This window comes from Octopus bimaculoides, chromosome 27 (assembly GCF_046866305.1).
Source record: "Octopus bimaculoides isolate indiv1 chromosome 27, ASM4686630v1, whole genome shotgun sequence".
NCBI lineage: Eukaryota > Metazoa > Mollusca > Cephalopoda > Octopoda > Octopodidae > Octopus > Octopus bimaculoides.
In genome coordinates this window covers 20,890,147-20,903,134 of record NC_142954.1, presented here as the reverse complement: position 1 = coordinate 20,903,134, position 12,988 = coordinate 20,890,147, and the positions used below count along the sequence as shown (strand labels likewise).

At 36.7% G+C, this 12,988-nt stretch overlaps 1 protein-coding gene across 10 annotated transcripts in view; it reads right to left on the bottom strand.

Moving 5' to 3' along the window:
- LOC106867625 (contactin-3) overlaps nt 1-12,988 on the bottom strand; it is a 629,470-nt gene that overhangs the window by 267,330 nt on the left and 349,152 nt on the right. The window lies entirely within an intron of this gene.

The following is a 12,988-nucleotide window of genomic DNA, read 5'->3' as shown; positions in this document are numbered from 1 at the left end:
CAAACACAGACCCACAGACACACAAACACACATACATACATATATATATATATATATATATATATATATATATATATACATATACATACATACATATATACGACGAGCTTCTTTCAGTTTCCGTCTACCAAATCCACTCACAAGGCTTTGGTCAGCCCGAGGCTTTAGTAGAAGACACTTGCCCAAGGTGCCACGCAGTGGGACTGAACCACGAACCATATGGTTGGTTAGCAAGCTACTTACCACACAGCTACTCCTGCACCTACATCTCTATAATATAATGACTCAGCAAATGCAGTTCAGCAATGGAATAAGAACCAGACTTTAAAAAATCAGTACCAGGGTCAATTTATTTGGCTAAAACCCTTCAAAGTTATGCCCCAGCATGGCCAAAGTGTAATGAGTGAAACAAGTAAAGAGGAGTGAATGTGATAAATGGGAGTTGGCTGGAAATGTGGGGGTTGTCATGGCTGGAATTATTTCTATTGTTGGAGTATGCGCTCAAAGATGCCTTGGGACTAAGTTGTACTAACTTTATAAACCTGCAACACCAATTTGTATCAATCAATTTATATCAATTAATAAATTTATAAATAATTATGTCTCTTAATGATATCAAACTAATTATCTAGAAGGCAATTATGCTCATTTACATGAAGCGAATGGCTATTAATAATATAATTATTATTCCTAGAAAGTGAAGAATTTGTACCATATAATCGGTTATTATTTCCAGGGGTGGGGTGATGGTATCAATTCATCCCCTCCCCTCAAAATTTGTTGGTCTTGTGCTTGAAAATTAGAAACTATTATAGTTACTTCTTTGAATTTTTATTTTAGGTAATTTGCAATATTAAAAACGAAAATTACATATACATACATACATACATACATACATTGCTGTTGGCACTCCATTGCTTACGATGACGAGGGTTCCAGTTGATCCAATCAACGGAACAGCCTGCTCGGGAAGTTAACATGCAAGTGGCTGAGCACTCCACAGACACGTGTACCCTTAACGTAGTTCTTGGGGATAGTGTGACAAGGTTGACCCTTTTGAATTACAGGCACAACAGAAACAGGAAGTAAGAATGAGAGAAAGCTGTAGTGGAAGAGTACAGCAGGGTTCGCCACCATCCCCTGCCGGAGCCTTGTGGAGCTTTAGGTGTTTTCACTCAATAAACACTCACAACGCCCGGTCTGGGAATCGAAACCGCGATCCTATGACCGCGAGTCCGCTGCCCTAACCACTGGGCCATTGTGCCTCCACACATACATACATACATACATACATACACACATATACATACATACATACATATATATGTTGTATTTAAGGACGGACATTTTTTTTTGTGTGAAATAAACACATGCACTGCAAATTTTTTCTTCATTCTCTTATTACTGTTCTTATTTTATTATTGTAACTCCTGTAGATTGACCGGAAATCTTTTATCACACATCTGTGACCTCTTCAGTGACACTTTTTGTTTTCATGTATGTTCTTGCTCCAAATATTCCATTCAGTCCTTCTATGATGTGTTTGTGTCCTTGTCTCTATGTGTGTATATATATATATATATATATATATATATATATATATATATATATATACATATACATATACATGTATATATACATGCATATATACATATATATATATATTAAACACATGCACATATATATGTACTTATATACACATGTATATATAAATACACACACATGTACTTGCACATGTATATATGTATACATACACATACACATACACACATATACATATTAAATAAATATACATACATGTAATATACATGCATATATATAAAATATATGTCTTATTATTTCTATTTATGAATATAAAATGCTTTTTGAATGCCGGAAATAATCATCAGAATAAATGAATTTAAAATTACCACAAAGCTAATGAGTTAATGAATAAGAATGATAAATATACCAAGTTGTTCATTTAATTAACTTGAATAATTATATTAATACTCAATTTATTAAAGAAAGTTAAGATGCAGGAGTTAAGGCACAGGAGTGGCTGTGTGGTAAGTAGCTTGCTTACCAACCACATGGTTCCGGGTTCAGTCCCACTGCTTGGCACCTTGGGCAAGTGTCTTATACTATAGCCTCGGGCCTTGTGAGTGGATTTAATAGACGGAAACTGAAAGAAGCCCGTCGTATGTATGTATGTGTGTGTATATGTTTGTGTAACTTAGCAGTTCGGCAAAAGGAGACCGATAGAATAAGTACTAGGCTTATAAAGAATAAGTCCTGGGGTCGATTTGCTCAACTAAAGGCGGTGCTCCAGCATGGCCGCAGTCAAATGACTGAAACAAGTAAAAGAGTAAAAGAGTATGCAAGCATGGCTATGTGGTTGAGAAGCTTGTTTCATAACCACATGGTTCAAGGTTCAGTCCCATTACATGGCAAATTGGGTAAGTGTCTTTTACTAAAGAGCTGTCACAACTAATGCCACAAGAAAGAAATTTGTAGACAGAAATTAAAAGAAGCTCACTGAGGCATAATTGCATGCTTAAGAAGTTTACTTGTCAACTACATGGTTTCAGGTTCAATACCGCTTCTTGGTAGCTTGGGTAAAAGTCTTCTGCTTTGGGTTGACCAATGCTTTGTAAGTGGATTTTGTAGATGGAAACTGAGAAAACGCCCATCATGTATGTGTGTGTGTGTGTGTATATATTTATATAGGCACATACACCCGTACATCATCATTGTTTAACATCTGACTTCCATGATGGTATGGGTTGGACAGTTTGACAGGAGCCAATGAAGTAGAACACTGCACCAGACTTTGTGTCTTTCAGTTTCCGTCTACCAAATCCACTCACAAGGCTTTGGTTGGCCCAAGGCTATAGGAGAAGACACTTGCCCAAAGTGCCACACAGTGGGACTGAACTCGGAACCATGTGGTTAGTAAGCAAGCCTCTCACCACAAAGTTACTTCTGCGTGTATATATATAAAATTTGTGGGTAAGGCCAGAACAATGCGAAATAAATCCAAGGCGAATCACAAAAAAAGGGGCATATGAATTAATGGTGATGCCCTGCATTCAATATTTCAGGGTTATGACTGTTCTTCGCGAATTAGCAAATGTTTCAAATGTAACCCTTCTGCGCATGTGAACCTTCTGTTTATGTCTACTCCATACATACTCACACACATGTACATCTGCAACATTTGTTAATTCTTGAGGAGAGTTACATTTACAACATTTGCTAATTCCTGAAGAGGGGTCATAACCCTGAAATATTGAATGTAGGGTAAGTCACCATTAATTCCTATGCCTGTTTTCTTGTGATTTTGCCTTGGATTTATTTCACATTGTTCTGGCCTTACTCACAAATTTTATATAATATATTCCACACATTGTGTCCTTGAGCAAGACACTTTATTTCATGTTGCTCCATTCCATTCAGCTGGTAAAAATTAGTTGTACCTGTGATTCAAAGGGCCCAGCCTTGTTACATTCTATGTACCCCCTCCCCCACACACACATGCACAAATAAACACACACACACATAGCATCAATGAAAAAGTACAGTGAACTTGTGAGGAATGAAAAGATCCAATATTCTAGACTGAGTCCTTGGGGGGAAATCTGACAGGAGAGAGTTAATAACAGACATCAAAATTGAACTGGCTGCAGCTGATGAGGAACATTAGACTACAGGAGCTTCAAGCATACATGAACAGTGAATAGTAAGAGAGAGAGAGAATTGGTGAGAGAGAACCAGTTTTTCTAACTTAGAAGATATAAAATTTCTGCTGTCTCTCATTAATTTCTCTCTCATCAGTTTTTCTTTGAAGAAGGACTCCATCTAAAAAGTTTAATTTTACACACGTCATGGCAAGTTCAGTGTACTTGTTATTTCAATTTTACTAAATAATGCAAGTCTTGCTGATACAGACCAACACTAGTCAATTATTTTGGATTCTGTTTGATCATCTAATAATGCTGTTCCAAGTTTGTGTGTGTGAGTGTGTGTGTGTGTGTATGGAGATACATGCAATGAGTGTGTGTCAATGTTTATATACCCCATGTTTATCACCACTAGAGCGTAGTGGTGATGAACATACAAGATATAATGTTGTTGACAATACTTGTTGACATTATGACTGGTTACTCTGTGCTTTTAAAGACCTGCGGAAAATATTAAAAATAAAAATATCCTTTACTTGAAAAGGCAGGTAAGACAACTGAAAAAGCATCCAGTCATAAAATATCAAAAAAAAAAAAAAAAAGGAAAACAAGAAATTTTAACCCTTTCCCCACCCCTGGATCTTTCAAATAATGTAGTCAACTGTTGGAAGAAAATAAAAAAAAAATGTGCTGGCTACTGTTAGAATCCCTTTCATCTGCTGGATCATTGCTAATGTGAGGGCGAAATAACAATAATAATGAAATCTATGAAAGTGTAAATTTCTTTTGATTGCATAAAAAAGATCGATTTTCTTTTGGATTTAGTTATTGAAAGGGTGGACAGAAATAAAAATCAATATATTACATCAAAAGGAATAGTTGACCCTGTCTACCCCACTTCAGCTCCATCACCACCGTCTCTTACACAAGCAACAGACACAGTGTCCTCCTGCCTCTCTACCTACCTACCTACCTACCTGCCTGCCTACCAATTCCAGTTGGTACACATGAAAGCAATGAACAAATTTTAACTCAACCTCGTGGCGTTGTTATAACCTATGTACCATCAAACTTTTCACATAACTTTACTATGCTACATTCAGTTCAGTGAACTACTATGTGATAGGTACAAGTCTGGTTTTTATAGTGTATTACCATGCTTATTATTATCATTACTATTATTATTATTATTATTGATATATTTATTTGCAGTTTGAAGAATTGATTTTGAGAAAGTTTTATTTCATTTTTTAAAAAACTTATTTTCGCAGAATTGTTTTATGTAGGTTTGTTATCCAATATTTGTTTTTATTTTAGTCATTTATGCATTATTATTATTATTATTATTATTATTATCTTTGTTGTTGTCAGTGTTGCTTCTGTTGTTGTTTGTTTTTGGTTCTGAGTAACTTTAAAGCATTACTAATTCGGTAACGTAGAACGCAACAAGAGACTGTTTTTCTTTTTTTTCTTTCTTTTTTGACTCTTTTTGCAGGCACGTACAAGTTTCAAGCCAGAAACGAAATTTCCCTGCGATTTCTAAATTTCTATACGTCTTTGCAGGTGAGTGAACATGAATTCCAGCATAGATACATCGGGAAGAAGAAGAAGAAGAAGAAGAAGAAGAAGAACTTGGAGCAAATAAACGTCAGCAAAATCTTACTGATGTATGTAATATTGGTGGAAGAAGAAAGAAAGAAGAAGAAGAAGAAGAAGAAGAAGAAGGGAGGAGGAGGAGAAAAAGAAGAAGAAGAAGAAGAAGGAGAAGAAGAAGAAGAAGAAGAAGAAAAAAGAAGAAGAAGGAGGAGGAGGAGAAGAAGAAGAAGGAGAAGAAAAAAAAGAAGAAAGAAGAAGAAGAAGAAGAAAAAGAAGAAGAAGAAGAAAAAGAAGAAGAAGAAAAAGAAGAAGAAGAAGGAGAAGGAGGAGGAGAAGGAGGAGGAGAAGAAGAAGAAGGAGGAGAAGGAGAAGAAAAAAGAAGAAAGAAGAAAAAGAAAGGAGGAGGAGGAGGAGGAGAAAAGAGAAAATGAAGCAGAAGAAAAAGAAGATGCAAAGAAGAGAAAGTAGGGAAGAAAAGGTGGAGGAGGAGGAGAAGAAGAAGAAAACGATGAAGAAGAGAGAAGAATGAGAAGAAATGGAAGAAGAAGAAGAGGGAAGAAAAAAAAATGAAGAGGAAGGACAACAACAACAACAGCAGCAGCAGAAAAGGATAAAAACAAAACAATAAAAGCGGGGACAGAAAAAAGGGGGTTTCTATAGCAGTAAATGAAGGAACGCAGCATGAAGTCTTCAAGATGCAATGCAATAATTCTTTTAACAATAAAAAAATAAAATAAATAAAAAAAAAGAGTGATGCTGGCAGATTCATATGGAAATGGGCTTCAAAATACGATGGAATTGGTAAAAGAGGAAATTTTGATTTGAAGGCTGTTGCTGTTGTTGTTGTTGTTGTTGTTGTTGCTTCACCTCAAGTCAGTCTTCGTTAAGCCTTTTGAAACCAACCTGCCAAAGACCTCACCCCCTCGCCATTTGGTTCTGCAAAACGATCTTCATGTTTTAAGTAATCGAAATTATTCTAATCTAAAACCTAAATCTTTGCATCAAAATATCATGTTTCCAAATATCATGTTTCCAAGCCTCAGATTATTAATAATGGTTTTTCAAATTTTGACACAGGGCCAGAAATTTCAGGGGAAGGGGGTAAATCAACTATATTGACCCCCCCCCCCCCCAGTGCATAACCGGTACTTATTTTATCGATCCCAAAAGAATGAAAGACAAAGTCAAGATCAGAACATAAAGATGGATGAAATGCCGCAAAGAATTTTACTCAACACGCAAACAATTCTGCCAGCTTAGCACCTTAATAATAATAATAATAATAATAATAATAATAATAATAATAATAATAATAATAATAATAATAATAATAATAATAATAATAATAACAATAATCATTTTTATTAAAGGCACAAGGCCTGAAATTTGGGGGTGGTGAAGGGGATAGTCAATTATATCAGCCCCCAGTACACAACTGGTACTTAATTTATCGACCCTGAAAGGATGAGAAGCAAAGCTGACCTCGGCGGAATTTGAACCCAGAATGTAGCAGCAGATGGAATACTGCTATGCATTTTGCCCGGTGTGCTAACAGTTCTGCCACCTCATCACCTTAAAAATAATAATAATAATAATAATAATAATAATAATAATAATAATCCTTTCAGCTATGGGCACAAGGCCTGAAATTTTGGGGGAAGGGACTAGTCAATTACGTCAACCCCAGTGTGTAACTGGTACTTAATTTATCGACTCCAAAATGATGTAAGGCAAAGTAGAGCTCAGCGGAATTTGAACTCAGAACGTAACGGCCGACGAAACACCGCTGAGGATTTCACCCGGCGTGCTACCAATTCTGCCACTTTAGTATTACTAATAATATTTCAAAAGAAATATGGCAACAAATGTTTTAAATCTTTCAACACCAACCCACCTGAGACTGCCCCTGGTTTTATGATGCAAAATTCTTGCTTGAAGTGAAATAAATTAAAAGACTCTATCAAAATATCATGTTAATTTATTAGTCCCCCCCCCCCCCCCGGCCAGCCACCAACTGTTTTTGCTAATAATTTTAAAATATTGGAGAATCTTTAAAGGTCACTGCTGGGACTTATCTACAGTGATTTAAAAAAGGATCTGCAAAATCTTAGTAGAATACTTTTCTGTTAGTAAAAATGTTTTTTTCTTTTACACACACACACACACACACGATCTCGTTTGGCGAGGGTTAAACATTTAAATTACAGATTTTCGTTGCCGTTGCTTAAATGCCAGCAATGGACTACCCATGTTACTTCTGCATCATCATTCCATAAAATGTGTTTATGGGGAGAAAAACATTGAAAAAACATCAATACATAACAGAGTGACAAAGAAACGAGGAAGGTGGTCAGGGGATGTGCTAGAAACAACAGCCAAATCTCCCTTACATCACACACCTTTTGAACAGCAAAATATTTTCCAATTTACTCTTTACTCTTTTACTTGTTTCAGTCATTTGACTGCAGCCATGCTGGAGCACCGCCTTTAGTCGAGCATATCGACCCCAGGACTTATTCTTTGTCAGCCTAGTACTTATTCTATCGGTCTCTTTTGCCGAACCGCTAAGTTACCGGGACGTAAACAACCAGCATCGGTTGTCAAGTGATGGTGGGGGGACAAACACAAACACACAAACATATACACACGCATACATATATATATATACATACATACATATATACGACGGGCTTCCTTCAGTTTCCGTCTACCAAATCCACTCACAAGGCTTTGGTCGACCCGAGGCTATAGTAGAGACACTTGCCCAAGGTGCCACGCAGTGGGAATGAACCCGGAACCATGTGGTTGGTCAGCGAGCTACTTACCACACAGCCACTCCTACGCCTGGGCAAAATGCTTTGTGACATTTTGACCATCTTTACTTTCTGAGTTCAAATTCTGCAAAGGTCAACTTTCTCTTTCATTCTTTGAGGGTTAATACAATAAGCCCCATTTGAGCACTAGGGTCAAGTAATTGATTATCCTCCTCCTCCTTCTCCTCCAAAATTTCATGCATTATTCTTATAGTAGACAGAATTATTTCATAGCCTTATATGTACTCCAAGATCCAATTCTAGAAATGAATTATCCCATGTTAATTTATGTTCCAAAGACCAGCTTATTAACAACAAAGTTATACCACTAAATTCTTCATTATTTTCTAAAAATGACTGAAACGAAAACAGTGTCTTTCAGTAGGAATATGGTAAAAAAAGAGTTGACCTTTTGATTCCAACCTGCTTGAAACTTCCCTTGATTCTGTGATACAAACTTTATTATTTGAAGAGATGCAAATTAAAACCTTCTGTCAAAATATCACATGTTCCAGAAGCCAGGTGAGATAATGGCAGTCGTATTTTACGAAATACTTCATTATTTTTCTGAACTGATTAAAATGAAAGCAGTGTATTTCAAAAGAAATATGGTGACAAGAATGTTAATCTTTTGATATAAACCAGCTTCAGACTAACCCTGATTCCATGATACAAACTTCATGTTTGATGTGATCTCAGTCGAATGTACTAGAAACTAGGTTAATAAAGGCAGTTTTTATTTTTGTGAAGCCTAGTGTGTTCCCTGGCCTTACCAGCCCTGGTCAAACCATTCAACACATGTCTGCATGGAAAACAGACGTTAAATGATGATGATGATGATGACAACAATGACGACGATAATGATAAATTCCTCGTTATTGTTTACATTAAAAACTTCCTTGAAAATTTCCTGTTAATTTATGTTCCAAATACCAACTTATTAGTGACTAAACTCTTTTATTTTCTTCATTAGTTTCAAAATTAAGTGAAACAATTTCATTGCATTTCAACTGAAATATGGTAACAAAGTTTAACTCTTTTGATGCTAACCTACCTGGAACTGCCTCCTTGATTCTGAGATACAAGCTTCCTATTCTAAAGTGATCTAAATTAAAATGTTGCCATCAAAGTTTCACGTCAATTTATGTTCCAAATACCAGCTTAATAACGACATCGTTGTTTTACTAAATTCTTCATTATTTTTTAAATTAATTAAAACTGAGACAATGTATTTCAACAGAAATATGGTAACACAAATTTTAACCATTTTGATACCAGTCCACTTGAGACTACTCCTGGTTCTGTGATACAAGTTTCCTGTTTTTAAGTGATCTAATTAAAACTTGCCATTAAAATTTCATGTTAATTTGTTCGGAACACCAGCTGAATAATGGTTAAGTTATTTTACTAAATTCTTTATTATATTTGAAATTATCTAAAATAAAAGTTCATGTTGATAAAAATATAGTAACAAAAAAGTAACTCCCTCTGTCTACGTGTTCTGTAACTCACTTAAGGAGCCCTTGGTTCTATGATACAAACTCCTCATTTTAAACTGATCAAAATTTAACTTTCCACCAAAATTTCTTTTTGATTTAAGCTCCAAACATTATTTTTGACAATGGCAAAGTTATTTTGCAAAAACTATTTGTTACTTTTGCACTGGCAACGATCTCGCTTGAATGACTTTACACATGCCATCCGACACAAGTGCCAGGAAGGCGATGCTGGGCACAGGTGCCATTGACAGTTTAAGAACAATAAATTAATAAATAGGAACTAATAAAAGTATACTTGTAATTAACTATTTTTATAAAACTTTGCAATGATTAAAGCTAAATTAAAACTGCTTTGAAGAAAATAAAAGTACAATGTATTAACATTTGCATGTTTTTCAACATACATACATGTATATATATATTATAAGCATCATCATCATTATCATCATCACCTGTTGGCATCTGTTTTCCATGCTGGCATGGGTTGGATAGTTTGACCAGAACTGGCATACTGGAGAGCTGCCCCAAGTTCCAGTCTGCTGTGGCTTGGTTTCTATGGTTGGATGGCCTTCTTAATGCCAACAGCATTACAGTGTGTGCTGGGTGCTTTTAACGTGGCACCACACAAGCACCAGTACATGGCACTGTCACAAGTGGCACCGCATGACCACTTGTATGTGGCACTGGCACTTGACTCTTGCAGTCCAATCCTCTTCACCAGGAGGAGGGGGCGGCGGCCTTCACACTTCTGTTGTGGAGGACAGGTTTTCTTGAGTATTCAATACACACACACACACACACACACATACATATGTGTGTGTGCATGTTCATATCTGTGTTTATTCCCTACCACTGCTTAAAAACTACTGCTGATGTGTTAAGGTCCCTGTATCTTAGCAGTTCAGCAAGAAGAGACCGATAAAGAATAAGTGTAAGGCTTAAAAAATAAATCCTGGGGTCAATTCATTCAACAAAAGTCCTTCAAGGCGGTGCCCCAGCATGGCTGCAGTCTGCTGACTGAAACAAGTAAAAGAAAAGTGAAAGATATGTGAGAGAAGCTTCTTTCAGTTTCCATCTGCCAAGTACACTCACAAGGCTTTGGTTGGCCCATGGCAATAACAGAGGACACTTGCCCAATGTGCTGCACTGTGAGACTGAACCCAGAACCATGTGGCTGCAAAGTGAAGATGTGTGTGTGTGTGTGTGTGTGTGTGTGTGTGTATGAGAGAGAGAGAGAAAGATTGTGTGTGTGTGTGTGAAAGAGGGAAATTGTGGGTGTGAGTGAGAAAGTGAGTGTGTGTGTGTGTGTGAAAGAGAGTGGGAGAAAGAGTATGTGTGTATGTGTGTGTGTGTGTGTGTGTGCGTGCGTGGTGTGTATGTGTATTTGTCTGGTGTTTAAGTGTGTGTACGTGTGTATGTGCATATGTGTGCACGCGCGTGTGTGTGTGTGTGTGTATTGTCTGAAATAATTTCCTCTATAATAAAATGATAAAAAAACATGGACACACTGAATATTTTTGCAACTGTAAATTTGAATTTGTTTCAAGATTATTTGGGTAGAGCCTATCTCTCACAGCTCATGAAATTCTATTGGCAGGTTTTAATGAGGACCTGCTATTGTACCACCGCCACCACCACCACCAACAACAACAACAACAAAAATACACCCAGTCCTACTCTTGTACAAATAATATTTTAAGATGAGCATATTGGCAATGTCTTTTTTTTTTTAAATTTTTAAAAGAATTTTAATAAAATAAACTTATCAAAATACTTCTAAGCTCATAGATGTTTAGGAAAATTTATCAAAAGGGAGCTGAAAAAATTTTGATAAACTTTTATTAAAACAAACCAAAATTAAAAAGTTTGGTTCTTTTTCAAAGAATTCAATCAGTTCTTCATTGATAAATTACCCTAAAAATATTCCAATATGCTTCCTTTTAAAATAGACTTTAGTTTAAAAAGTGTTTGTTTTATCATGTGTTTAATATCATACAAATATTATATTGTACTAAATAATGCATTAAGTTGCTATCTGTGATAAAATTTCTTATTTCTACAGGATTCAATGTTGAAATAAATAAATATATTAATAGGCGTAGGAGTGGCTGTGTGGTAAGTAGTTTGCTTACCAGCCACATGATTCTGGGTTCAGTCCCACTGCATGGCACCTTGGGCAAGTGTCTTCTACTATAGCCTCGAGCTGACCAAAGCCTTGGGAGTGGATTTGGTAGACGGAAACTGAGAGAAGCCTGTCGTATATATGTATATATATACATATATATATATATATGTGTGTGTGTGTGTGTGTGTGTGTGTGTGTATGTATGTTTGTGTGTCTGTGTTTATCCCTCCAACATCGCTTGACAACCAGTGCTGGTGTGTTTATGTCCCCGTCACTTAGCGGTTCGGCAAAAGAGACCGATAGAATAAGTACTAGGCTTCCAACGAATAAGTCCTGGGGTCGATTTGCTCGACTAAAGGCGGGGGGAGAGAGAGAGAGAGAGAGAGAGAGAGAGAGAGAGAGCAATGGCACCAGAAATGCTGGAAATGGATTCTTGTGAGGAGAGAATCTAGGAGTGAGTGTATAGTGTATTCAATCACTTAGTGAGTAAGTGACCCAGGAGGGGGAGAGAGAGGGATCTAAACATCAGGAGAATCAGAGTGGGGGAAGGTGGAAGGGGTGGTATTGTCTTAAAGCAGGAGAACAATGGGCAGTTTCCTGGAAGCCTTATGGGTTTAGGGGCCCATTTCTGATTTATGTATGGTGTGGTTTGTTGTCTGTAAATAAATACTATAAGGCCCGGTGCACTGATCTGCCATGGGGCCTATTACACTGCTAAGGTGACCCAGGGAAGGAGCAAGAGTATGACAGAAAAAGGCAGTGGAATTTTTGGAGGTGGAATTGGTAGAAGAGTGACTGGTAATATATGGAGGTGGACAAAGGTAAGGGTGGATGATGAGATGAAAGTGAAAGTAGATTTTGGGTAGCAAGAGAAATGACCTAGAGGAGTAAAAGTTCTGGTTAGTTATACAGCATGGTTGTAGGATCAGCCAAAACACACACACACGCACACACACACACAATTACACACAGTGGAAAGAAGTTATGCAGCAGTCATTTCTCTGTAAATTGAACTTTCCTTTTGCATTGTGTAACCAGTCTTGTGTGCACTTATATTTGATATTGGCATGGAGAAGTATTTGTCAATATCCTCCAGAGAATCGAATACTAACACAAAGTTGACAGAAGGATCTGGACAGAATGTTCGGACAGCATCATTCTTTGTATACAGATCATTAAATTAGAGTAAATGTAAGATGTCTAACCATGTTTAAACATTGTCCAGGTCAAGGTGATAATGCAATGTGTACCCAGTTAAATTACATTTCTTCTCTCTGCTTGGAAATATTTCAG